The sequence below is a fragment of the Pogona vitticeps genome, chromosome 2, assembly GCF_051106095.1.
Source record: "Pogona vitticeps strain Pit_001003342236 chromosome 2, PviZW2.1, whole genome shotgun sequence".
Taxonomy (NCBI): Eukaryota; Metazoa; Chordata; class Lepidosauria; order Squamata; family Agamidae; genus Pogona; species Pogona vitticeps.
The window spans coordinates 231981417-232005590 of record NC_135784.1 but is presented as its reverse complement, the minus strand read 5'-3'; the positions used below and the strand labels follow the sequence as shown (position 1 = coordinate 232005590).

Below are 24174 nucleotides of genomic sequence, written 5' to 3'. Positions count from 1 at the left end.
GCCACATCCCAAACCAAAGCAATGGATAAAGCCATTACTGAATCATCGAAATGATGTCCATCGGCTACACCAGCTCATTCCGATTATCCATCTGCATCGTCTAAGACCTCAAAGATACACAAATTGAAACCATACCGAAGTCCTCGACTTTGAAAACAACCTCTAAACGTCAGAGATTGACTGAAGCTGCTCCAGCTCTGGAGCCTGTTCCTCCTAAACGAGCTATACAGTTTAAGCCTAAAGACATCCCACCACAACCACAACTCTCTGAATCAATTTTGGTTGGATCTCCCTCAGATGATGACAGACTTCCATCTCATCAACCCTGTTCTCGGTCTCTAGAATGGGATTATAGAGTTGACCAACTAACATCCTCTCCTCCCAGTCCACAACTTTCCATTCCTTCCAGCAATCCTTCGGTTATTCCATTGCACGAGGATTCCCATCCCGAATGGCTCAACACCGTTCCATATTCGATGCCCTCAGATCACTCACCAATCCCTAACCAGGACCGTCAATATCAACAATCCCGACAGCTCGCTTCATCGCGTGTGATTCAAACCCACGCTCGGCATACACATCGGATTGCCATTTGCCCCAACCAGTGCTCTGCTCGACAAACTGCACCAACTACTCGACAAGGTCTTTTACCCAGTTCGATAATATTATGTAATAGTTGGCCTACCTTTCGACAGCCATTGTGTCGAAGTGGCCACATCACTGAGAGGTGACTATACCTCAACCTGCTTCCCATTTGGTATCGAAAAAGCCTTGGACGGTCGAGCAGATTTCATCCACACATGAGGCTTTTACAGCCCCAGCCTCCTGATACTTTCCTACTACAATAGATAAAGGAAATCACTCTTCACACTCGGCATTGCCAGCGTCAATTTATTCTACTGCTATGCCATTGCATCAGCAACCTCTGTTTTGACATCACAGAGACACAGGCTCTGATATTGACGATTCTTGATATTCATCCTGGTCCATGGACACTCGCTCCATTCCGTTACAACCATTAAATCCAAGTAATCGACCTTGACACCGTTACAGCACTGAGTTTGACACCGAGGTCCATCCCTACCAATCGAGGTCCATTGACGCTCAACCACCATCTTTCGATGTTGACAATACTTGACATTGATAGAAGTCCATGGACATGCTGCTTCCATCCTTTCCAACTCATAACTGGCAATACTACAAAACTCAGCCTCTCAACATTGAAGTCGATTGACAGTCCATCAACTCCAAACGCGACCTCGATGGCTCTGACCATGGATCTCGGCCGCAGACTCCATAGGTGTTACGTACCTCTCCAGAGTGAGATACCAACCCGCCGCCACCGGCAGAGGATTTCCAGACCTATGCCCAACTTATGATTCACATGGCTAAATCCCTTGATCTTCAAGTCCACCGACCATTGACAGAACCAGCCGATCATCTACATGATCCGATCTCTAAAAACACAACCATTCCAGTGCATATATCGATGTTACCATCTCTCCTTAGTACTGGGCAGAGATCCTGGACAAAATCAGCTTCTTTCCATACCATGTCTAAGCAGATTGATAACCTCTATAGAATCCATGATCCAGGAGCCATTTTCCTCCAAAAACAACCAGCTCCAAATTCTATATTTGGCGAAGCCTCTCAATTGAGATCTCAACACCAACAATCTCTCATACCACCAAATAAAGACAGCCGGCGAATAGACTCCATGGGAAGATGGCTTTACTCTTCCGCAGCCTTCACCATGCGAGTCACTAATTATCAAGGAACTATGGGAGCTTACCAACACTTCCTCTGGGACAACATTTCCACCTTTATTGAATCCCTGCCAGAGGATAAAAAGATACCAGCTCAAACCCTCCAACAAGAAGGTCTCCCCATTGCTAAACAACAGATGCTTTCTGCCTGCCACACCATAGACACTACAGCCAAGTCCATGGCCTCTTCAGTAGCCCTATGCCATTTTTCCTGGCTCAGAATGACCGGCTTAGCCGAAGATGCTGGTGCACGTATTGAAGACCTGAAAGATCTCTCTCATATCTACCCTGATACTCGACCTCCCTCTCCACAATGGTCACTAACTCTTGTTTTGAAGCAGCTTACCAAAGCCCTTTTTGAGCCATTAGCTACAACTGGCTTAAGACTCCTCACCTTTAAAACAGCTTTTCTCATAGCCATCACCTCAGCTTGACGGGCTAGTGAATTGGCAGCTTTACACTATGACTACCCTTATCTACAATTTTTTCCTGATAAGGTGAAGTTATTCATGGACATTTCCTCCCTCCCCAAAATTGTATCCCAGTTTCATCCTTCACAGCCCGATTGTCCTTCCTTCATTTTTTACGTTGCCTTCTTCAAACCAAGAAAAAATACTCCATACGTTGGAGGTCAGAAAAGCTCTTGTTTTTATCTCCAATGTACCCAACCTTTTAGACAGTCATCTCATCTCTTCATAAGCCATCAGCTATCTACAAAAAGGCCGTCAGGTGACTTCCCAATCTATCTCCAGATGGGTCACCTCTACCATTCTTTTGGCTTCTCAACTTGCTCGACAACCAGCCCCTAGAGTGGTTCGCCCTCACTCCACCAGGGTAGTGGCAGTCTCTACAGCCTTTCTCTTTGGTGTACCTCTTCTGGACATCTGTGCCTCTGCCACTTGGGCACAGCCCTTCACGTTTATCCATCATTATAGACTCGACCTCCGGCAAAAGTCTGATGCAGCAATTGGACGTGCTGTTCTAGCCTCTACCTTGGCGTGACACCCTGCCTTTGGGTAAGACTGCTTATTAGTCACTCAGGGTGTGATTCACAGGGGCCACGAAGAAGAATGACAGGTTACCCACTTGTAATTGTAGTTCTTCGAATGGACCTCTGTGATTCACACATCCTGCCCATCCTCCCCTCTGTCGTGCCATTGTTTGCTTACTATTAAGCAGTGGTTGACACAACTGAAAGGGGATGCTTGGCACCAAAGTACTTATACGGCTGGGGAGGAGCATATTCTAATGTGTTTATTGCTACTACAGAAGCTCTAGAATCTTCCGATGTGGCTCCTCGCAGGCGCAAATCACCCAGGGTGTGAATCACAGAGGTCCACTTGAAGAACTACAATTACAGGTGGGTAACCTGCCGATTGAGGGGAGGGTTAATTCTCGGTTGGCAGCGAAAGTTGCTAATGTGTCTGATGGAGCTGTACATGAATCGCTGCTCTGTATTGATGATACAAAAATACATTAATGGGAACAGAGGTTTGCTGTTGGGCTAGTTGGTCCTCATACATATTGATCAGGAGGTCAGATTTTTCAACATGAATAGAGTTAATTTTGGAAGTCAATAATAGTTTAGCATTATTAAATATGGAGCCAAAGGTATTGCTGTAGTATAGTATGAAATTAGGGAGAAGTGTAAATGCAGTGTACTAAAGAATTGTGATCAGAAGCTTAATTAACTTTCCAGTAAGAAAATAACTCTTTTACTAGAAAAAGAATCACAACAGCTACAAAATGAAAGCACGTGCCAAATGAAGTTCTTTCCACTCAGCTATACAGGTGCAAGCTGGATTCCTCCTACATGTTGTTACTTGCAGATCTGAAAATGTTGAGGGTGCCAGGAGGCATCTTTTCAAAATAGCCTGTCACTCAACAACAAACCCTAGGTATTTGTTCCAAATTGGAGAAGTTACAAACTGAAGTAAGATGTTCCTAAATTTGTACATAATTAGTTATAATGACATTTTAGGAGAAAAAGGGAGGACAGAGAGAGAGAGAGAGAGAGAGAGAGAATATGCAGTGATCTCATCACAGATAAACTATGCTTTCGTGCTTGTGTCCTGTTACTTAAGCCAAAAATAGTGTGCCATCATATCCTTCTGAAGAGATGGATCAAAAGGGCTCTTTGGATACTCACAGAAACACATTTAGGTAAATGTCAAAACTTCCAGCTTTTTGTGCAGCTTTTTCATTTGTGTAGGCAGCTTGTTGGATGCTGTTGTTAGTCAGAGCTTTGTGTTAATCTCCCTCATTAATGGTGAAGTTCTTACTTTTGCATAAAAAAAGGAAGACATGTCAATTGATTATCTAGACAGTACTCTGTCTAGATGCATCAATTGACATGTCTTCTTTTTTATGCAAAAAAGTGTTAAAAAAGAAAATAATATTTTGAAAGTATTGCACAGTGTTAAAATTAACTATTTTAACACTGTGCAATGCTTTCAAAATATTATTTTCTTCTGCATTCTTCCCAGCTAACATAAAAATAACAATAAATTCATAGGGTGAAATCCTATTGATTAGTTTAGTAAGTCATACTAGAACAGGCTCATTGAATCAGTGGGGATTTGGTGAGTCAACAGCATCATTAAGTTGGATTGGTTTAGTTGGACCTACTCTAGTTGTGACTTACGTTAACATAATAAGTTGCAGCCAAAATAGGCTGACTTCAATCAGTGTGTGATTAGGTTCGTTATGAGTTGGAAGCAGTTCCTCTCTTTTGGCAGGAAATGACAAGGGAGACTCTTTTGAAACGTCAACAGTTTTATTACTATTTTGAACATTAGGAGATTCAACAATTACTTCAACCGGTTCCAATAAACTAAAGTCACTTAACTGTCTATAACCCGGCGTCAACAGTTTAGTTTTTGATTTAGTTTCATTTAATAAGGAGCTGGCCCAAAGCGCTTGCGGTCTGTCGGTTTTCATAGTGGGATGCTCCTCACTGCACAGATGGGATGCCTGGCCCAGTCACCTTCCAGGGGTAGGTGATTGAATAAGGAGTCCGGCCAGACCACCTTCTTCCCTGTCCTCTTGGGTACACTACCACTGTCCATTCCAATGGATCCAGCAGCACATCTTTTGGCTTGTTGGGGTCAAAATCAGGCAGTAATCCTCCCATCTTTAAATTAGGGAAGTCCTCCAGTAAACTTCTTATTTTATGACCATCATTTCCACTTTCTCTCACTCCTCTCACTTTCTTGTCCTTCTCCTCTCTTGCTACCACGATTCTGAACTCCCTTCTCCTTTCCTGATCTTGTACATCCTCCTCCCAGATTGTCTCCTCCCCTTTTTCTCCCTCTTTCTCTTCCACTAAGCACACCTCTATCTTTTCTTTTACGTCTGTCAATTTTCCCTTGTCTATTTCTTCCATATTTCCTTTCAATGTCTCTCCCCTTTCATCTATTTCATCCCACGCAGACATCGTTTGAGAAGGGGACCGCTCACTCTCCATTTTCTCCTTTTTCACTATCTCTTTCTCACACAGTGTCTTAGGAAAGAGTTGATTCAGTAAATCCCCACTTATTCAATGGGCCTACTCTAGTGTGACTTACTATGTGAAACAACAGGATTTCAGCCAGTATGTTTAAGATCTGAAGGAAGTATTGTTGCCTTGAAAGACTCTGGCCAGAAAAAAAGGGGTGCCATAGTCATCACACAAGTGGTTTCCACTTTTGCTGGGGTATCCATCATTTATTTATATACAGTGGTGCCAGCGATGGCCCCTATGGGCTTTTTTCGCTATGCGATAATCGCGCGGATGCGATCAAAGCATAGCAAACAGCTGATCGGCAGTTCCAAAATGGCTGCCGCTAAAACAAAATGGTGACCGCTGTTTTGCCTCGCTAACGAGGCATCCAAAATGGCCGCCACAATGGAGGAAACTCGCAGAACGGTGAGTTTTAAGCCCATAGGAACGTATTAAATCAGTTTTAATACGTTCCTATGGGCTTTTTTATTTCACTTAGCGATGGATTCGCTGAGCGAGGGTTAATCCGGAACGGATTAACCTCGCTAAGCGAGGCACCACTGTATTTAAAATATTTATATTCTGCCTTTCTCCTCAGGAGGACTCAAGACTGACTGTGTAACGTGGTGTGCAATAGGCATCTTAGCAAAGGAGGAGAAACTGTTTTCACAATTACTGTAACAAACATGGTATTTCCCAGCAGGATTCTGGCCTGTGTTTTCTGAGATATAAAGGTGGAAAAATATTGATATTCATTTCCTGTATAGGTTGATGCAATCTAGGAAGTGATGTGTATGTAGTTGTCAGTACTGTGGAGGCATTGCTTGGCATAGCATATTTTTATGTTGTAGCTAGCATTTTTAAGAAAAAGAGGGAAACTGTAACATAAAGAGTGGAAAATTTGAGCAGGAATCGTGAACTCTCAAATATGCGTTTTTACATTGTGTCTGGAAAAAAATCCGAGGCATTTGCTTGTCAGTTGACAAGCCATGCATTTTCCCATTTGAAGTGTTAAACAACAGGAAACTGGGGTGTTCCTACATCCGGGATTTGTGCAGTATTAAATGTAGTCTCTAAAAGAGATTATTTGGCATTAGTATATGAACATTTGAGATTTTATGTTTTCCTGCTTATTTGTGGGAAGAAAGGAAGCTTAATTATAAATTAATATTTGTTTGAAGAAAGTTAGTTGTGTGGATACTTCAGTATGAATTCTAAGACTAAATAATAGCATGTCATTGTAAAAGAGTGTTTTTCTTTAAGGCCAATGTAGAAGTAAAGGGATGTGCCCTCTATGTAGATTCCTGATCAGCTAGTTATTCCTTGTTTTTTTATAATGTAATCTTTCATAAAATATAGTATCTGTGTAGTACAGTGGAGGGGAAATGCAAGGTGCAAGGAGAAACGCATTTTTGTTAATAGAAATCCAATAAATTTGGATTGGAAATTGAGTGCAATGTATTGGATTGGAACTCCTCTCAGTTGTGGCACAAGAGAAATGGGAGTCTCTGGGAAACAAAACATAATAAAACTACAGTCTGGTAGTTATGTTTCCTCATTTGAAAAAGGCCAACTATATTATGATACTATACATACAGTTAGGACATTTGACTGACTTGTTGCTGCAGTCCAGTTTTTACTCTCTGCTTGTGCTATAAAGAAAGTTAACATAGTTAATGTTTAAATGAGATTCCTTTCTCTATAGTTTATTGTCCTGTTTTTGAAAGTGTATTTGATCCTGCATATTGAAGTAGAATTTACAGTGGACCCTCGACTTACAGACTTTTTGAGTTACAGACTTCTCTGGCTGCAAAATTTAGGTTCGACTTGCAGCCAGAGAATTGACTTACAGACCAGACAAAAAACAAAACGGAACAAAAACGGAACAAAAACGGCCGGTTACAGATTAATTGGTTTTCAATGCATTGTAAGTCAATGGAGACTCGACCTACAGACTTTTCAACCTGCAGCCACCGTTCCGATACGGATTAATTCCGTAAGTAGAGGGTCCACTGTAATAGCATGTCTATCTTACATCAACAGTTCTATTATGATGTGTGGCTTTCTTGGTAACTAACTACCAGGGAGGGAACTGCAATGGAGACTAAGTAGCAGTTAGTGTTGGGGAGATACAAATGCAGTAGTAATAATTCTATTAGCAAGTTAATTGCAAAGATGTTATTGTACTTTGCCTTAAGGTATATCAATGAGAAGCTTTTTATCAACAAGTTTAGTACTAATTCTCCAATTCCACATAGAGCTCCATTGGTGGGGGAGTTCTTTGAAATCTTGTTCCACTTTGAGATTCAAAATGTATACTCCACCCTCCACTATGTCAGTTTTTTTCAAGATGTCCAGTCACAAGTCAAACCAGTGGGAGGTTCTGTTGTTACATAAGACTTAAGAAAGGGTGTTAATGGAAATTAGTATCAATGAGTTCTGCCTCTTCCAAAGTTCCTTGTCCTTTCGTCCCCTGCAGCTTTGCAGCTTATGAAGAGCCACTCCAGAGGGTTGGGAGTAGGGGCTTTTGAAGCATCAGGGATGTGACATGTGGGTGCGCTGGAGAGGATATTTTACTCAAAATCAGCAGAAGCAGTGCCATGTTTTGAGGTATTCACACTGTCCAGAAACTGAAAACTTGTGATCCATTCTACATGATATGCAAGGCTTCCTCCTCCCTTTGGGAGGGAGTTTTCAGGTTTCAAGGAGAGGTTTTGGGGACAGAGGAGCCTTGCTTTTGCAAACTTTTGCCAAGGTGTGTGTCAGGTGTGTGTCATTTAAAATAAATTCTAAAAATATTACTCTAATTAACTTACTTCATAATATTTAGAAATAACAAAAAGAAAAAGAACAAATATCTAGGAACAATTAGGGGCTCAATTAAGTCAAGAAAGAGAACATACTAATAGGTTTTAAAGATATCCACCCAAACAGTTTTTATCAGCAGGGGAGGAAAGTAAAATTATAACAAGTTCCTAATTAAAGTCAATAGTCTAACAAGCTTATTATCAGCTCAATGGGCATGAAGCCAAATTTGCTTCATTATGGGTTATTTGTAGCTATCTGAAAGTGGCTGGGTTGACTGTTCATCTTGTCAGACTTGTAGTGACTAGAAATGTCACTGTAAGCATTCAAAATCTTAAAGCTGCTCCCTCTGCCTACATACAAGACAAAATGTATGGCATCCTATTGGAGCTGAATCCATAGCCATCAACAACCAACCAACTTGATGAATATTCCTGTTCACTTTTCTGGCCATGGAACATGAGAGGGTTACTTTTTTGGACTGTAACTCTGAAGATCTACCAGCTGGGAAAATGGTTTTTAAACCTTGGCAACGGCGGTTACCCACATTGTTCCAGGAAACTCCCCAATCAATGAGTGGGCGGAAACAAGCAGCTGAATTAATCCCAATTTATTTATTGTTTTAATGTATGCAGATGGACACATTGTGTTGCAGTGGTATGTCCTATGCATGCATATTATGCTAACATAGCATACTGTCAACATGCCATTACATCTACCCCCAAATTCATGCAGACGATAATGACCACAGTTGCTCACCCTGGCCAGTGCTTGGGAAAGTTCTAAACCATACTGTCTGGGAGATTCCAGAATTACTGAAGGAATAGCTGAATATTTGGCACTTATTGTGCATTGGATATATGTGTTCTGAGTGTAACAGAAAATGGCATTTGTTTAAACTAAACAAACTGTCAATGTTAGCAATTCCTATAACTTTTAGATTTTTTTGCTGAATGTTATTAACATGGAAGATATTGCTTCAGTATTTACATCTCGGCCTGGTTTCAGATAAATTTTTTAAAAGGCAAAGACGTAGGAAGTGAAAAAATTCTTAAAATAGGGTTGGGACAATAAGAATGTTATCTGCTGTCACGGTCTTGGTTTCTCACTAGTGAATGAGTCCTGAGCTCTTCATGAAAATAGCTCTTGTTAGCGTGTCCTAATAGGGCAGCTTGCTTTAGGTATCATATGATAATTTTTAGCTATACTTAGAAGAGGTTAGTGCAGTCGTTCTCAGCATTCAAGAACGTTATTTTGGTGCATTAATCTGTTGTCCTTCTCTTAATCTAAAACTTAAAAAATTAATGCAACTCTTGAGTGTGATGGCAGCAGGTAAGAATTATGTCCTACTGTTTAATACAGTAAAATAATTGTACTACACAGAGATTGTCTGGAGGCATTAAACAAATCTCTCCTGCTTTTGTTTTTTGCTTGGTGAGAGGTGCAGAAATGAGACACAGAGAATTTAAGAAAAAAATGTGATTAACTTAGTTTAAGGTATTATTGTGGCTAATGTATATGGAAGATACAATAGTAGCTGTTCTATTGATTTTGATTGGATGATATACAATCTCTGGTAGAAGAGGAGTGGAATACAGAAGATGTCAAGAAGAAGTGTAAATAGAAGTTAGTCCACAGCAAATAACCTTCCTTTTGTTTACTTTTTACATTTTATCTTCTGATATTTATACATTGGCAAGTACACTGAAGATGATCATTCTCTGCCTTGGTCTTCAATCATGAAAATGTCTGATAATCCACATTTTATACTTGTGCTGAACAATCTAAATAGGGTTTTTAGTAGAAGATGTTGTTTATCCATGATCACTTAGTCTTTTTTCAAAAATCCTGCAAATCAGGAAGTCAGCCTCATCAAGCTCTCACAAGTCATCTAGTCATTTGCTGCGTAAAAGGGGGGAAACTATGATTTTTATAGAAATGTCCTTATCTAGTTTGTCTAGAGCCAGTTCTTACTCCCCGCAGGTGAACAGGTAAGTGGTTAGGTACAAAGGTGCTTTCCTACAAGAATCAAAAGATTGTTAGTAGCTGCTGACCTGTGGAGGTTCAGCTGCAAGATGTGATTTCTGAGGCAGATCTTTAACCTGCAACATTCTGCATATGTATTAGCAGAAAACTGGTTATTTGCTTCCATATCGGAGAGCTCTCTATTCTTCAAGGGCCTGGTCTGTTTCTATTTCCCCTTGGATTTTGCTTTAAGTTAGATCTTTAGCTATTCTTTCTTCTGGTTGCCACTGCATTCCTTTCTTTCGTTGGACTCAACAGATCTTGGGTTTACTTAATCTGCTAACTGGAATGTTTGAAAAGGCAAATTAGCTATTCACTGAATTCTTTAAACAGATGAGAAGGGGGCTTTTGTTTATCTTAAACAGGAAATAAAATGTTCACAGTTCAGAAGCATTCTAGGCAGATATCTGCGTACAACCAAGCCTTTTCTTTTTTTGAACATTTTTTTTTCATTGAGAAAAGTCATGAAGTAGCTGGTACTGTATATATTACAATGCTAGATACAAATATGTACACTGTATGTATTAGTAGTTTTGCATTTTCCATATTCCACCCCTCCTTTCCACCCCTCCTGTCCATGCTTTTAAAAAAGGTGTTCTAGGACTGATAACACCGACATTAGCTACAATTCTATTTTAAACATCTACGTAAGGTTTGCATACATTTCTCTAGCTGATCATAGTTAATTGATGTGGTGCTGGGTGTGCCTCTTAGTTACACAGTCAGGAGTGTGATGAGGATCATCATCATCATCATCCTCATACATGATAGAGTGGCAAAATGACCAGTGCACTAATTTTGCCACTTTATCATGTATTATTATTATTTATGATGATGATCCTCATCACACTCCTGACTGTGCAACTAAGAGGCACACCCATATATATAACTTGCCACCTCCAAAAATCCATGGGAACATCAGGTAGAGAAGGTGTCCAAAAATGACGAAGTCATGATCTTGTGGGATTTTCAGGTCCAAACCAATAGACATCTTGAACATAACGCACCAAGTATGATAGTGATAGACCAAAGAAATGTCTGGATCATTGACATTGCAATTCCAGCCAGAGTTGGAGGTAAAGAATTGGAAAAGCTAACGAAGTGCACGAACCTGACAATTGAAACATCTTGCTTGTGGATAAAACACACTTCAGTAGTCCCATAATCAACAGGGGCTTTGGGAACAATATCAAGAAAATTCACACGGTATTATTAGTAGTTGCAGATCTCAGAAATAACACCGTCAGAGTTACAAAAAATGGCAATATTTGGAACAGCATACAGACTGCACCAGTATTTTAATTGATACTTAGGTTTTCGGTTAAAATTTGTATTTGCTATATGATACCAGTCAGTGTTTTTATAATTTTAATTGACTGCACCTGGTGTTTTTGAATAATAATGACAACCTTTGAATGCAGAGCTAGGAGGGACCCTATGGATCATTGAGTCCTGCTGCTCTCAAGGAAGCACAATGGGGAATTGAACTCCCAACCTCTGGCTCTGCAGCCGGGGACCTAAAGACACTGGGCTATCCAGTAGCTCAAAGACATACCTTGACACCTCAACAGTTAGCTGGAATTAGTTGCAGGAAGTTATGCAGAAGTTACATGAATATCGGTAGGATTCTGTCCATTGAAACATTGAGCAATAAAGTTTTTTAAAAATTTGATAATAAAACTAATCAATCCCATCATAAATTCTTAGGTGAACAAATAGGTTTTAGTCTGCTGTTGAAATAATAGTAAATAAATACCTTAATATGGATTAATTAAATGGTTTGCGACAGTGGGGGAAGTTTATGTTTTTAGAGTCATCATGCTTGTGTAGTAAGATATTAGTATAATAAACATTCCAAATTTAGTGTGTTGTACAGTGAGCCTTTTCAGACATGACATTACCTCTGGCTTTTGCTGTGGTTATTTGGGGATGAAGAACAGGACAAGGCAGGCTGAATTTCACTGTCAGATTCTTTAATAGACCGTAGTTATTGAGAAGCACAAGTAAAACAATATGAGACTTTCCTCATATAAATGCTTCTTAGGGAGAATTTATACTACATACCTTGTTGAAATAGATTTGTATCAAGATAGTCTGTTCTGTATAAAGTGCAGAAGACCCCCCCCAAAAAATATTAATTGAAATATGTTTGCCTGAATACAGTAATTTGTTTGCCTCTTAAACTGAATTATTTGTTTTGCTTTCACATTTTCAGGCAAAATGACATGAACAGATTTTAAATTGGCTAACCCCCGCCTTATCCTCAGCCCCTGGATGTGTGTGTGCCTTTTTCACGAGCTAGTTTATGAGCAAACAAGAGGGAATTATATCCTTCATTTTTATTTTCTGGGCCTGCATCAAGAGAAATGGGTTTCATTAATTCTTGTTTTAATTAACAAATAAGGGGAGAAATGGCACTTTTGGCATCACTAAGATGAGTGTTGAAAGCATAAGCTTGGAGCAAGTCATCTTTATTTGGGCTTGGCCAGTATTGCAGAGCAATTAAATCTGACCTTTATAGCTGAACTTTGGTTAGGAATAGGTGTCTGATTATAGCTTGGAATGTATACAAATATACAGGGCACCCTCTGAATAGTATATTAGCTCATATCAGCGCAGAGCTGTAGCCTTGGCTTTGAATCACTTTTCATGAATGTACAGTAATTGTTGGAACTGGATATATTTCCTGTACAGCTTGAAAGGCAGAACATTGACCAAGACCTAAGCATGTTTTGGTGTCTCATAAAGAGACAAAGTGTTGCCTCTGGACACAATTATATTTTTAAATGTTGCCAACTAACATTGATATAAAAATAAACAATATAAATGGTATTAAATGTTACGGTGGCAATATATTATGACCTAGAAGGCTGCGATGAATCAGCCTACTTCAGGACATTTTAATTCATTGGCATGTTTTAATGAACACAGCATGTCAGAACTTTATTTGCTGGAACTGTACGTCACCTGAAAATCTTGTAAGCTGCATGTGTAATCTGCTGTTTACTTAAAATAGCATTTTGGTGTTATTACTGTGTACTGTTCTAATTTTTAAAAGGGTTAACAGCAGAAAAAGCATTTGGATGCTAATTAAGTGATGTTTTAAAGAAACAGTGATGAAATGGCTCCAACGACAAGTTATTTGTGAGACTAATATAACTTTACCTGTTTGATACGTCTTTGCCATGTCAAACATCTGAGTTCATAAAGGCATAGCACAAAGGACAGGGCCATCAATAGAGCAAGCTCTTTTCTACTCTTCTGTTGTCCACTTTTCCATGGTGCGGCTAAAAAATATTGTAAATAAATAAATAAATAAATAAATAAATGGTCTGTTGCTTGAGAGGACAGCAGAACCATAGGCAAAATGTAAGATAATAGTGACTAGATGACAGTGCCATGTCAAAAGCTACTTGGAAAATTCTCAGCCAAGTCTGTCCATAATAACATTATCCTTGAAGCTTCCTTCTGTAGCATTAAGATTTGTTGACTTCTTGGTCTTGTTTTTCTCTCTTTTCCAAACCTTACCCTCCCCTTTTTTTGGTCCTGCTTTTTCTTTTTTTCAAGACATTTGCTAGATTCAGTGCAGCTCATTATAGTTTCCAGAGAAACTTTTGCAAGAATGACATAATTTTTCAGAGGAATTGTAGTAATTCTGTGGAGATAGGAAGGTTTTTTGAGGAGAATACATGATCGTTAAACACTCAAGATTTCTCGGGTTCAAGGACCTTTTTGCAGAAGATTCTTACTGGTGGGAAGAAAGAGGATTTTTATTTCTTATTAAGCAAGAGGTTTACAAGATTTCACATTCCTAATCTGAACATCCATAAAAATTGAATGTATAATTGTGCCCTTCCTCCTTAAACAGCCCTGTATAGTTCCAGTTAGTTTTTTTTTTTACCGTATGCAGCCATCCCAATTCTACCTCCACTACCAAAGATATTTACAGTAAACTATCAGGGATTAATAAAGGCCAGTTAACGTTGTCCTTGTTCTGTGCTGTGGTATCTGCTTTTGTTTTCAGTTGACACTATTAACATTCCATGACTCAACTCCTTTTAAACATATATTTAACTGATAGTCTACATACTTTCTTTTTTCTTTAGACCGTCTCTCCCTGTACTGTATGGATTCTCCTGCCACCAGTGTTCTAAAAGGCCGTATGAATCTCAAAATTAAAAAGTTACTGAAAAATCGTGAATTCCTGTGGACTGCATATGACATTGAAGCCTTATTTTTGACTGGCCCTGTTTTATTTCCACCCTAATAACTGCTCAACCACCCAGGTTCGCTGTTAAGAGGGAATGGTCACTGATCTTCTATGCCTAGGTATGGAGCAGTAGTTCCCAACACTGGATTCCCAGATGTTCCTGGATTAAAACTCCCAGAAGCCTTCAACACTGGCTGTGCTGGCCAGAATTTTTGGGAGTTTTAGTCCAAGAACATCTGGGGACCCAAGGCTGGGAACCACTGGTATAGAATGTAAGTGCCTCGTTCCCAGATTCTACAGTTGCTTTCTGCCGAGTAGTGGTGGTAGAGAAGACTACCGTTTTCTAGTGTGGGTGGATGTGTTTATTTCCAACAGACAAAACTGTTACATAATAGGGAGGGTACTGTAAGCTGTCTCATATGGATTAAGACATTTTTGAAAAAGCCTGTGTGGCATCAGGAAGCTTTTAAAGCTAGGTTTTATGCTTTGAATTTAATGGAACAAGGAGTTCAAAAATCAAAGCAGCCATGTACTGCATCTAAGTATTAAGCAATTTTTTGAATACAGTAACAGACTATATTTTTGTATATGTAACAAAGCACAACAAATGGTTCCTTATTCTTTACAAAATGGGGTTGGGAGAAATAAGTGGAAAGAGAGGGCTGTTTATTAAAAACAAAGGTGGCTGTGTTTTTTGCTTAAACAAAAGGTAGCATTAAATGAACTGCCAGCAGAAGGGAAATAGCTACAGTACTAGTCTTCCATGAGTATTTGCACAGTAGTTTATGCAGTACCATAATAGGTTCTGCTTCAGTTCTTAGGGTCCCTTTTCTTTCATGCAAGAAACCTATCCTTGCACACAAAAAATCTAGTGAGTGGAAAACGTCTCTTCTTGAGCAAGATTTTTTTTTCTTCCCCAGCAACATACAAAGGCAACCTTTGCATCCAACCTAGCGATAAGAAGAAAGCTGAGCAATATAATTCTTACGTAGAAAAAAATTATGGCAGTGGTAGTGAATGTTCTGTCTTCTACATCTTTTGCATTGTGGTTCCCAGAATTCTATTGCCTTCGGACTTGTGGAATTTGGAGCCAGAAACATTTGGAAAACTGAAGTCTCCCCATTCCTGGTTTGCAAGGTTCTGTTTTCTTAGTCTATGGCTGTCACTTACACTGACACCTAACTGGAACCAGTTTCCTCGGGAGTTGGTGAGTGCTCCAACACTGGAGGCATTCAATAAAAACTTAATCACATGACAGATATGCTTTGAATGTATTTCTGCATTGAGCAGGGGGTTGGACTTGATGGCCTTGTACACCCCTTCCATCTTCACTTTTCTATAATTCTATGACTGGGGGAGAGGGATAATCCTACTTTTGCAGTCGGTCTCCATCCATTGTCATGGATCCTTGATAGTTGTTAACAGTGATCTTTCTTGTGTATGTCCCTAATCCTTCTGGGGACAGATGAAAGGGCAATGTGGAGGATATATCAGAGATCTCCTACCAACTCTCCTCAGACTGAAGAAGCTGCTTGGATGAGTAGTGAAACATTTCAACCTAACAAGAAAGGATTCCAGTTGCCTTGACTCAACTTCCAGATATAATGAGGATAGTTAAACTGATTGATAACATATGTGTTTTATGCAAAAAGTTCTATCAAAACAGATTATGTTGTTGTGTATGAGACCAGTAAAACAAGCTGAATTTTTATCCATCATGCTATATATTACAGTCTTAGACAATATTTACAGCTAACAAAAGTGAGTATTCAGATACTAAAAAGGATCAAATACCATACAAAAAACATGTGCAACACCAAAACACATTCAAAGCAGTAACTTGCCCCCCCATCCACCTATTCTCAAAGTGCCTGACTGAGAACCCAAATGGAACACCTGTGCTATGAATGTCTAGATTCTTCTGTCTCCTGCTAACAATTTTCTTTGTATGTTTTTCTTCACTTTGTAAATCTTTGGTGCTTCCAAACTGAGTTTTGGCAGCAATTTTGTTTGTTATAATGGAAGATCGGCTGATATCAACATAATTATGAATTACAAAAAGATGTCATTCACAAGGATTGTGGTGATCCTTGAAGGTCCTGTTTGCTGCCTGTCCTTTAAGATGTATAATGTGACTGGAGGGAGGAATGCTGGCTACAGAAGGCCAGAATCCGATCTGTGGAGGTTCAGAACTAAACCCCACCAATTAGTAGCAGTTCCTGAAGCTAAATGTTCTCCACTGGGGGTCGCTGGTTGGGAGCTGTGCCTTCCTCTCCTGTATGGAGGGAGGAGATGCAAAGCCTGGTTCCTGGCCAGTAGAAAAGCACTAACTTGTGCTTCCCCTTAGACCTAATGATGTCAGCAGGTTTGTCCTACCTCCTCACATTGTCCAGCCCTAAAAGAATAGTGGAGGAAGTAGTATCCAACCCTCACAATATGATATAGTTCCCCATATTATGACATAAGAAATTTGGCATTCTCGGTGGTGGCTTTTGGTATGTGGATTTCTCTACAAAGATGAGCACTGCTGGCTTAGTCTGATTCTAATTTGCAAACTAATTTTCTCTGGTGGATCATTGAAACTTTTACTTTTATGCTAGTAGGCTGATTAAAGTCTTTGGATTTGGCTGGTTCCAGAATGTATCCTTTCATAACAGGCTTTTAAAAAACTTGGTAAAAATGTATGATCGGTTTGTGGCTAAAAAAATATTTTAGCATTCTTATTTTTAAAAAATCATATTGCAGCCTACTTTGGAAAGACTGAGATCTTGCAAGACAGCTAAGAACCAAGTTTAAAAAAGTAAACATAAATTATGCCACACTATAACCTTTTTATTGTTGAGGCTTTTTTTTTATTGCAGTGGACAGAACACTTGGATGTCTTTCAGCCTGTTGTCAAACAGAGCTAAGATGCTTTGAATTTTTAGACCATGACTGACCTACATACAAAATCTTTAAAGGATGTGTTTTCTTAGGTAGTTTTATATTTGCTTTAGAGTTTGAGGATTGTTCACTGCAGTTCTATGTAGTAAAATGCTTCTCAGGTGTTTTTTTTTCCTCCCAGGCATCTTTAAGAGAATAAATATTAAATGTTTAGCAATTGAGTAAACTAAGTAAAAACAAGCTTTAAAATAATGTGTACTGCCTAATGCAGTATTTAAAAAATATATTTGTTTATTTATTTCTTTATTTTGCATGAAGGAACATTGTAAGTATCACAGAGATTTAAGGCAGCTTGAAACTTCACAGCCTGCATTTATGCAGATTAAATTTTTGAGAGTGAGACAAGAGGCAAAAAATCAGTAAACAGGAACCTTTTTTCTCTCCAGTACTGTATGATAGAGATGGTCTTCTCCATCTCTGCACCTTTTTATTACTTGAATCAAAACTGTTTGCAGAAGGCAAACCATGAGTTTGCTCCTATGATATCTTTGCCAAAAATTTGTCTGCATCCTTGATGGTGGATGCCGTGAACAATGGAAACATGAATGTAGTTCTTGTTAACATAGCTGTTCTTAGAGCAGGATTGTTGTTCTTATGTGCTTTTGGGTCATGTCCCAACTTACAGCAATCTTGATAAGAATTTCTAGATACGTGAGACATTTTAGAAGTGGTTTTATCAGTGCCACCCTGAAATAACTGTCCATGGCCAATCACAGACTTTAACCCAGGTCTCCTGAGTCCCAGTCTGTCATTCGGTCCGTTATGCTGCACTGGCTCTCTCCCAAATAAACCATGACTATGCAGTAATCTAGCTGTTCACTGTAGTTCTGAGGTCTAGACACCTCTTTGTTTGTTTGTTTGTTTATTCCTTTACCATATTTTTCCGTGTATAAGATGCCCCCATGTATAAGATCCCCCCCACTTTTCTAATCCAAAATTAAGAAATCTAAGTGGGGCTTAGCAAGGGTGGGGGAAAGGGGATCAAAGCCCTGCAGGATAGCTTTGATCCCTGCTTTCCCCTCCACATGTTTTTGTTCCGTCCTCAGTTTACTTCCGTGTATAAGACGACCCTCAATTTTTAGTCTAAAGATTTTAGACAAAAGTATAGTTTTATACATGGAAAAATACATTATTAATTAATTAATTAATTAAACTGAATTTAATGTAAGCCTGTAAATCAGATCAAGTAGCAGAATCTGTTTCACCTTTCATAATGGCAAATTAATTTTTCTCTGCTTTTACAAAGCCAGGTTTTTGTACTGGCCTCTGCTAGATCTTTTCAGTGCTGAAACAGAGAGGTTTAGCAAGGTATGTCTTTAAGAATTAAATGTATGTCAGTTAACATGACGTAGCAACAGCAGAACCCTGTGGTATCTAACAGGTTTACCATTTGATAAGCTTTTTTTAAAAAAACTGAAGCTGACTTCATCAGCTACCAGGAAGTGTTAGATCTTTAGTATGATTGTATTTAGATTAATAATAACTAATAGGAATAAAGAAAAAATTTAGCTAAAAAATAGATTTAAAAAGCAGCCAAAGAACAGCAGACGCGTCTGTGTGTCTAGAAGTAGAATGGTCACGTTCTTTTGAATAATATGAGCCAGTGTTCATGTGTAATACATTTCAATTGGCTTCTTAAATACTGTGGGATTTTTTAAAAAATCCTACCTATCTTAACATTTCTCTTTTATATATTTGGTAAACTGCCTTGGATCCCATTGTTGAAAGAAAGGCAAGATATGAATAAATGGATCCTGGTGGACCCACACATATACCTCTGAAATCTCAGCAGGAAATGTCCGTAAATTTGATTTAGCACAATGAGGTGTAGAAATGTTGAAATAAGTGATCTAGGGGCGTCAAGGAAAAGAAGGAAATTGCTTTAGTGATCTCAGTGGCTGGATTAGTGACCTGGAGAAGACTGAAACATTTCATAAAATCACCGTAGTTTGGAAAGGAGATTCGGAACCTAGCAGCTTGTCTGCAGGTTTGTTCTCACAGCTGATGAAAAAGTAATTTTTATGCCCCTGAATGAAGTTCTAGAATATGTCTACAACCTTGTTTAGTGACACAATAAACCTGCAAAATTGCTGAGATACACAAAGAAGATGGAGCAGTAGAGATGGGCATGAACCACTGGTTTGGTGAATTGTGCTGGTTTGTTTACTGCTGCAACAGGCGTTCAACGGTTTGGAGACTTGCTCCTTCTGGTGGGCACCCACTCAGAAGCAGTGCTCCGGCTTCCTTGCCCCACTTCCTCCAGGCACTACTTCTGAGTGGGCACCCACCGGAGGGGGGGGGGAAGGTCTCCTAACCGCCAAACACTTTTTGCAGCAGGAAACGAACAAAAACACAAACCACTAAACCTGCACTTCATGCCCATCTCTAAGCAGAATCTGTGGAGATTAATATTCATAGCAATACTTAAAAAATGTATCTCCATAGATTATTTGTTTGTTCTACCCAGTGAAGAGATCCAAGACAACTCACAATATTAAAAGAAGTAAAAGTAAAAGCACAATGAATTACTATTTTAAAAAGCAATTAAATCATACTAGTAAATAAATATCCATTAAGTAACTTAAAAACATTTAGGACTGTGAAATCAAACTTTTAAGAGCAATGGACAGTATTCAGGATTCAGATTATAGTTATTAAAAGCCTGTCTGAAGCAGTGAGTCTCCAGCTGTTGATGGAAGGATAAAAGGGAGGGGCCCATCCTGATCTCCTAAGGGAGAGAATTCCACAAACTGGGTGCAGCTGCAGAGAAGGCCCCTTTCATGCCCCCATCGCATATGCCTGTGATGGCAGTGGGGTCACGAGAAGGGCCTCCTCTGCTAATCCGAAGGGGCTGGAAGGCTGACATGGGGAGTTATGGCCCTTCAGACAGCCTGTATATCAAAGCCGTATACATGTGATAGCCAGCCCTTTTGAATTGGGCCTGGAAATAGACTGGTAGCCAGTGCAGTTGTTGTAGCAAGGACATTTATATGTTCCCTATAACTGACCCCAGTCAATGAACAGTCTGACTGCTCCATATTTGAAATGGCTAAAGTTTTCAGACTGCCTGCAACGGGAACCCCACATAAACAGAAGCATTTGTTGATACTATCAGAAATCTTTGTATGCTGCCCGATCTTTAAAAATTGTACAGTATAATATTTGGTCTGTCTAACTACCAATTACCACTGAAAAAGCTTTAAAAGAAGTTTTGTATAGCAAACTGAGCAGAATAACTTACCTTTATATGTTTGAAACTACTGTATAGAAAAATTACACAGGCTGTGGAGAGTCTGCTTTTACCTTCAGCTTTCTGTACTGTGCAGTGCCAGCTCTTTCATACTGTATACTTTAAGTAAAGAACCCCTGATGTTGTGTAGCTATGCTGTAGGTGTAGGCATGCTGTCCATGATGTGCCATGCCTCTTCTGGTACACGCCATGCTCACAGAAGTGACTTTAAAGCCATGGTGTGGGTGGCCTATGAGCAGACATACAAATGCTATTCATTTCAGTGGGGCTAGTTTAGAGCAGGAGGGGAGGACTCCCTGCAGAAATGTGTCATATGATTACTTAACCTATGAAAAGAACAGGGTTTTTTTTGTGTTTGTTTTTAGGACTGAGGTTTGTGTTTATTTTAAAAACTGTACCCTGGCCAGCTGCCCGATAAAACATTTTCATTCCGTGGTAGAAGCTTGGGCGTTATACTGTTAAAACTACAGATTAACTAAATGTTGTCACTCACAAATGGGAGAAACATGTGAGCCTATATTTAGCAAATCTACAACATAATTCAAACCAAAAAGATTTTGCAATTCTGTTGTCTTTTCCCCTTGATACTCCGTCTTGGGCCTCATTTTCCACAAATGACTGTTCCAAGTGGTGTTTTTCTCTTTATTAGAATAAAATGTGAACTGTGAGTAGTACACATGACTATAAAAAGCCCTTTTGTGTCGTGCCTTTCCCCAGTGCATCAAGACCTTACAACAGCCCTGCAGTATAAATCAACCTATCGTTATGTAGAAAGCAGCAGACTGGTATGAAAAGCTTGTTTGATTGGTGAAATAAGTAATTAAATAGCTAATACTGGGCACAACATGAGAAGACAGGATTCTCTGGAAGACAGTAATGTTGGGAAAGGTTAAAGGCAGCAGGAAAAGAGGAAGACCAAATGCTAGATTGATTGATTCCCTAGAGGAAACCACAGTATGGATATACTTTGCAGTATAGATATATGGATTTATTTGTGGCTTGCAGCAGTGTATTTTACTTTGTATGTATGCTGAGAAGAACCCTTTCCCATCAAAAGTGCATTCGTACAATACAGCATTTTATTGCACTTATTTATTTCATAGAATGCAGTACTGGTAATCAGGGTATCTGTTAAATCTGATGTAAAGAGGCCCCAAGTCAATGGCAGCTTCTGACTTCATAGTCTCTGCACATGTCTTCTTAATGGCATCCAGTGAAAGCAAGATAGAACAAGCATAATTTCTCTCCCGTTTCCCTCCCTTCCTGCTTCCTTACTCCAAGGCTTTCATCAGCTTTATGTGCTAGTGAATAAACACTTGGCTGTATGTAGAAAAGGAATTTGTTCTAATGGGCTATAATTCACATGTTGCCAAGCCATGTAAATGCCAAGACTTTTGGCACTGGAACTCTCTAGGTGGAGAAGATCTTGAATATTGAACTAAGAATGCTTTCTCCTACTTCAAGAGAACTTCTCGGGGGGGGGGGGAGAAGAAAAGAAAAATTCTAGCTAGTCCTTACTTGCTCTTGTATTTGCCCTTGCAATCTCAGGCAGATATATAACAAGCATGTAAAAACACATAATTTGTGAGGAGTGAAGGCCTACAAGATTGCCTTGAGAAAGAGTCTATTTCCTAATGTACTTGTTTTCTTAGAAATTCTAAGATCCAATGCATACACATATTTACAGCTTTCTTGCTAGCTTTTGCTGTAAATAAAATGGTTTGTGGGCTTGTTGTCTTCTCGGTTTCACAGACCTTTTGATAATCTTGCCGGTGTTAAGTTACAGCCTTCTACCACTATCATCACTACTGCTGCTAAATGATGAAACAAGACTGAGAGAGTTGTCATCCTCAGTGTGGGAAAGATACTGTGCCCTGTTCTTTGTAGTTCTTGCCACTGAGGAGAGAACATACTGCTGAGTTGAAGTTCAGCTGCATTAATTCTGGGCTCAGTTCTGCTTGTGTCCAGAAGCAATTCTGGGTGATTCAATTCATTCTTCGTATTAAACATAAGAGCATAACTTTTTATTCATAAATAATGTTAGTAAGACATTTTTAGGGTGCAGCGCCACCATGTCCCTTTTTTAGGGTGGATTTGATTTAAATTGAGTTGATTAAATCACTAGTTAGTAAAACTCCATTTAAATCATGATTTTTAAATGTAAAGACTCATTCTTGCTGGTAGTTATAATTTTTAATATTTGCAACCAGATGAAGATTTCATATTTGGAATAATAACCTGTCAGATTATTCAAACAGCTATATCAGAACTGATTTTAGTTTAATAGGTTAATCACTCATATTTGGAGAACTACTTAAATTGTTTTATTTAACTAAAGCAATAACATTATATAGCATATATATTCTTATATTTACTGAAACATTGTTAGCTGAAGTGGTTAAACAAAATATCTTTTAAAAAAGCAAATTATCTTCCAGACAGTCTTCAAACTTAGCATTTGAGGTGTAGTAGGAGCTCCCTTATCAGTGGAATAAGCATCCACTAAGTCACTTACTGTATCCACCGACTAAATCCTCCCTTGAAATATATATTTGTATTTATATGTATTTCCAGGGTGTATTTACTACAACTAGGCACTAGAAGGATCCAGAGACCATGCAGTGCATAGGATTTACTACATCCACATTTTTTGGCATCTGCGGGAAGGCTTGGAACCTATCCCTTGCAGATACTGCGGTTCTACTGTAATGTGTTCATTGTAAGTACATAGTTTTGCAGAACAACAATGGCATTAAGGTCTTTTCCTGAACCTTGTTTATGTTATACCATTTTTACTGTGAAAAAGTGCATGTTATCTCAGCTTGGATAACTTGGATTAATTGAATTAGTTTTCCAAAAATGTAAGTATTGCATGAATATATAGCCTCATGCTATGTAGCTAAGCTCTGTTTCATGCCGAATAAACTTAGAACTACAGTGGTGCCTCACAAGACTATGTTAATTTGTTCCACGAAAAGCGCTGTCTTGCGAAACGCGGTTCCCCATTGCAATGCATTGAAATCTATTTAATGTGTTCCAATGGGGAAAATCGTCGTCTTGCGAAAATCATCCATAGAAAATATTGTCTTGCGAATTAATTGTCTTGCGAGGCAATTATCTTGCGAGGCACCACTACATAATGTATCCTAAATAGAAAACTTATTTTTAGATAATTTTTTCTCCAAAAGCATGTCATTAAAATAAATCTGATTTAAATGAAAAAACCTATTTTAATTTAAAAATCTGATATATTTTTAAACCATTGATTTTAATCCACTCTGGATTTCATACTAGTATCTAGCTAGCATGAATAGCTGGTACCACCTAACTTGGGCAGCTAGAACCTGGGACCCAAAACAGTGTACATATGTGTATGTGCTTATATCTTTGAATATGTTTGCAGTCTGCTCTTTATCTCTTGTCTGTATTGTGTTAAAAATGATACAGTTAAGACAGGTACGTCCTGCATTGAAAAGTTCTTTGAATATACCAGGAACAACATTCCCTCTAATTTTCTGCCAGCGGGATTCCAGCAGCACCTGGAACAAAATGGGTGGCAACACTGGCTGCGGGTGCGTGGTATCAGTGCAGCACTGTGTGGCTGCGCACCTACACATTTAGAAGGAATGTTGACCGGGAGCACTTAAAAATAAGATTCCTTAGGAAAAGAGTATGATTTTTGCATATAACAAAA

At 39.0% G+C, this 24174-nt stretch overlaps 1 protein-coding gene and 1 long non-coding RNA gene across 7 annotated transcripts in view; one reads left to right on the top strand and one right to left on the bottom strand.

Annotated features, from left to right (window-relative positions):
* KANK1 (KN motif and ankyrin repeat domains 1) overlaps positions 1 to 24174 on the top strand; it is a 142042-nt gene that overhangs the window by 57010 nt on the left and 60858 nt on the right. The window contains exon 1 of one of the 6 annotated variants that reach the window (XM_072992166.2): positions 9236 to 9384. The exons of the other annotated variants lie outside the window; for them this stretch is intronic. The gene's annotated coding sequence lies outside the window, so the exon portion shown is untranslated. Of the gene's footprint in view, positions 1 to 9235; positions 9385 to 24174 lie in introns of those variants that run through there. 6 annotated transcript variants of the gene reach the window in all.
* On the bottom strand, positions 13293 to 20755 carry LOC144586594 (uncharacterized). Its single transcript, XR_013541503.1, has 2 exons — positions 20472 to 20755; positions 13293 to 13364 (listed from the first exon to the last, which is right to left on the bottom strand). It is a non-coding gene; the product is annotated as an uncharacterized LOC144586594 (long non-coding RNA).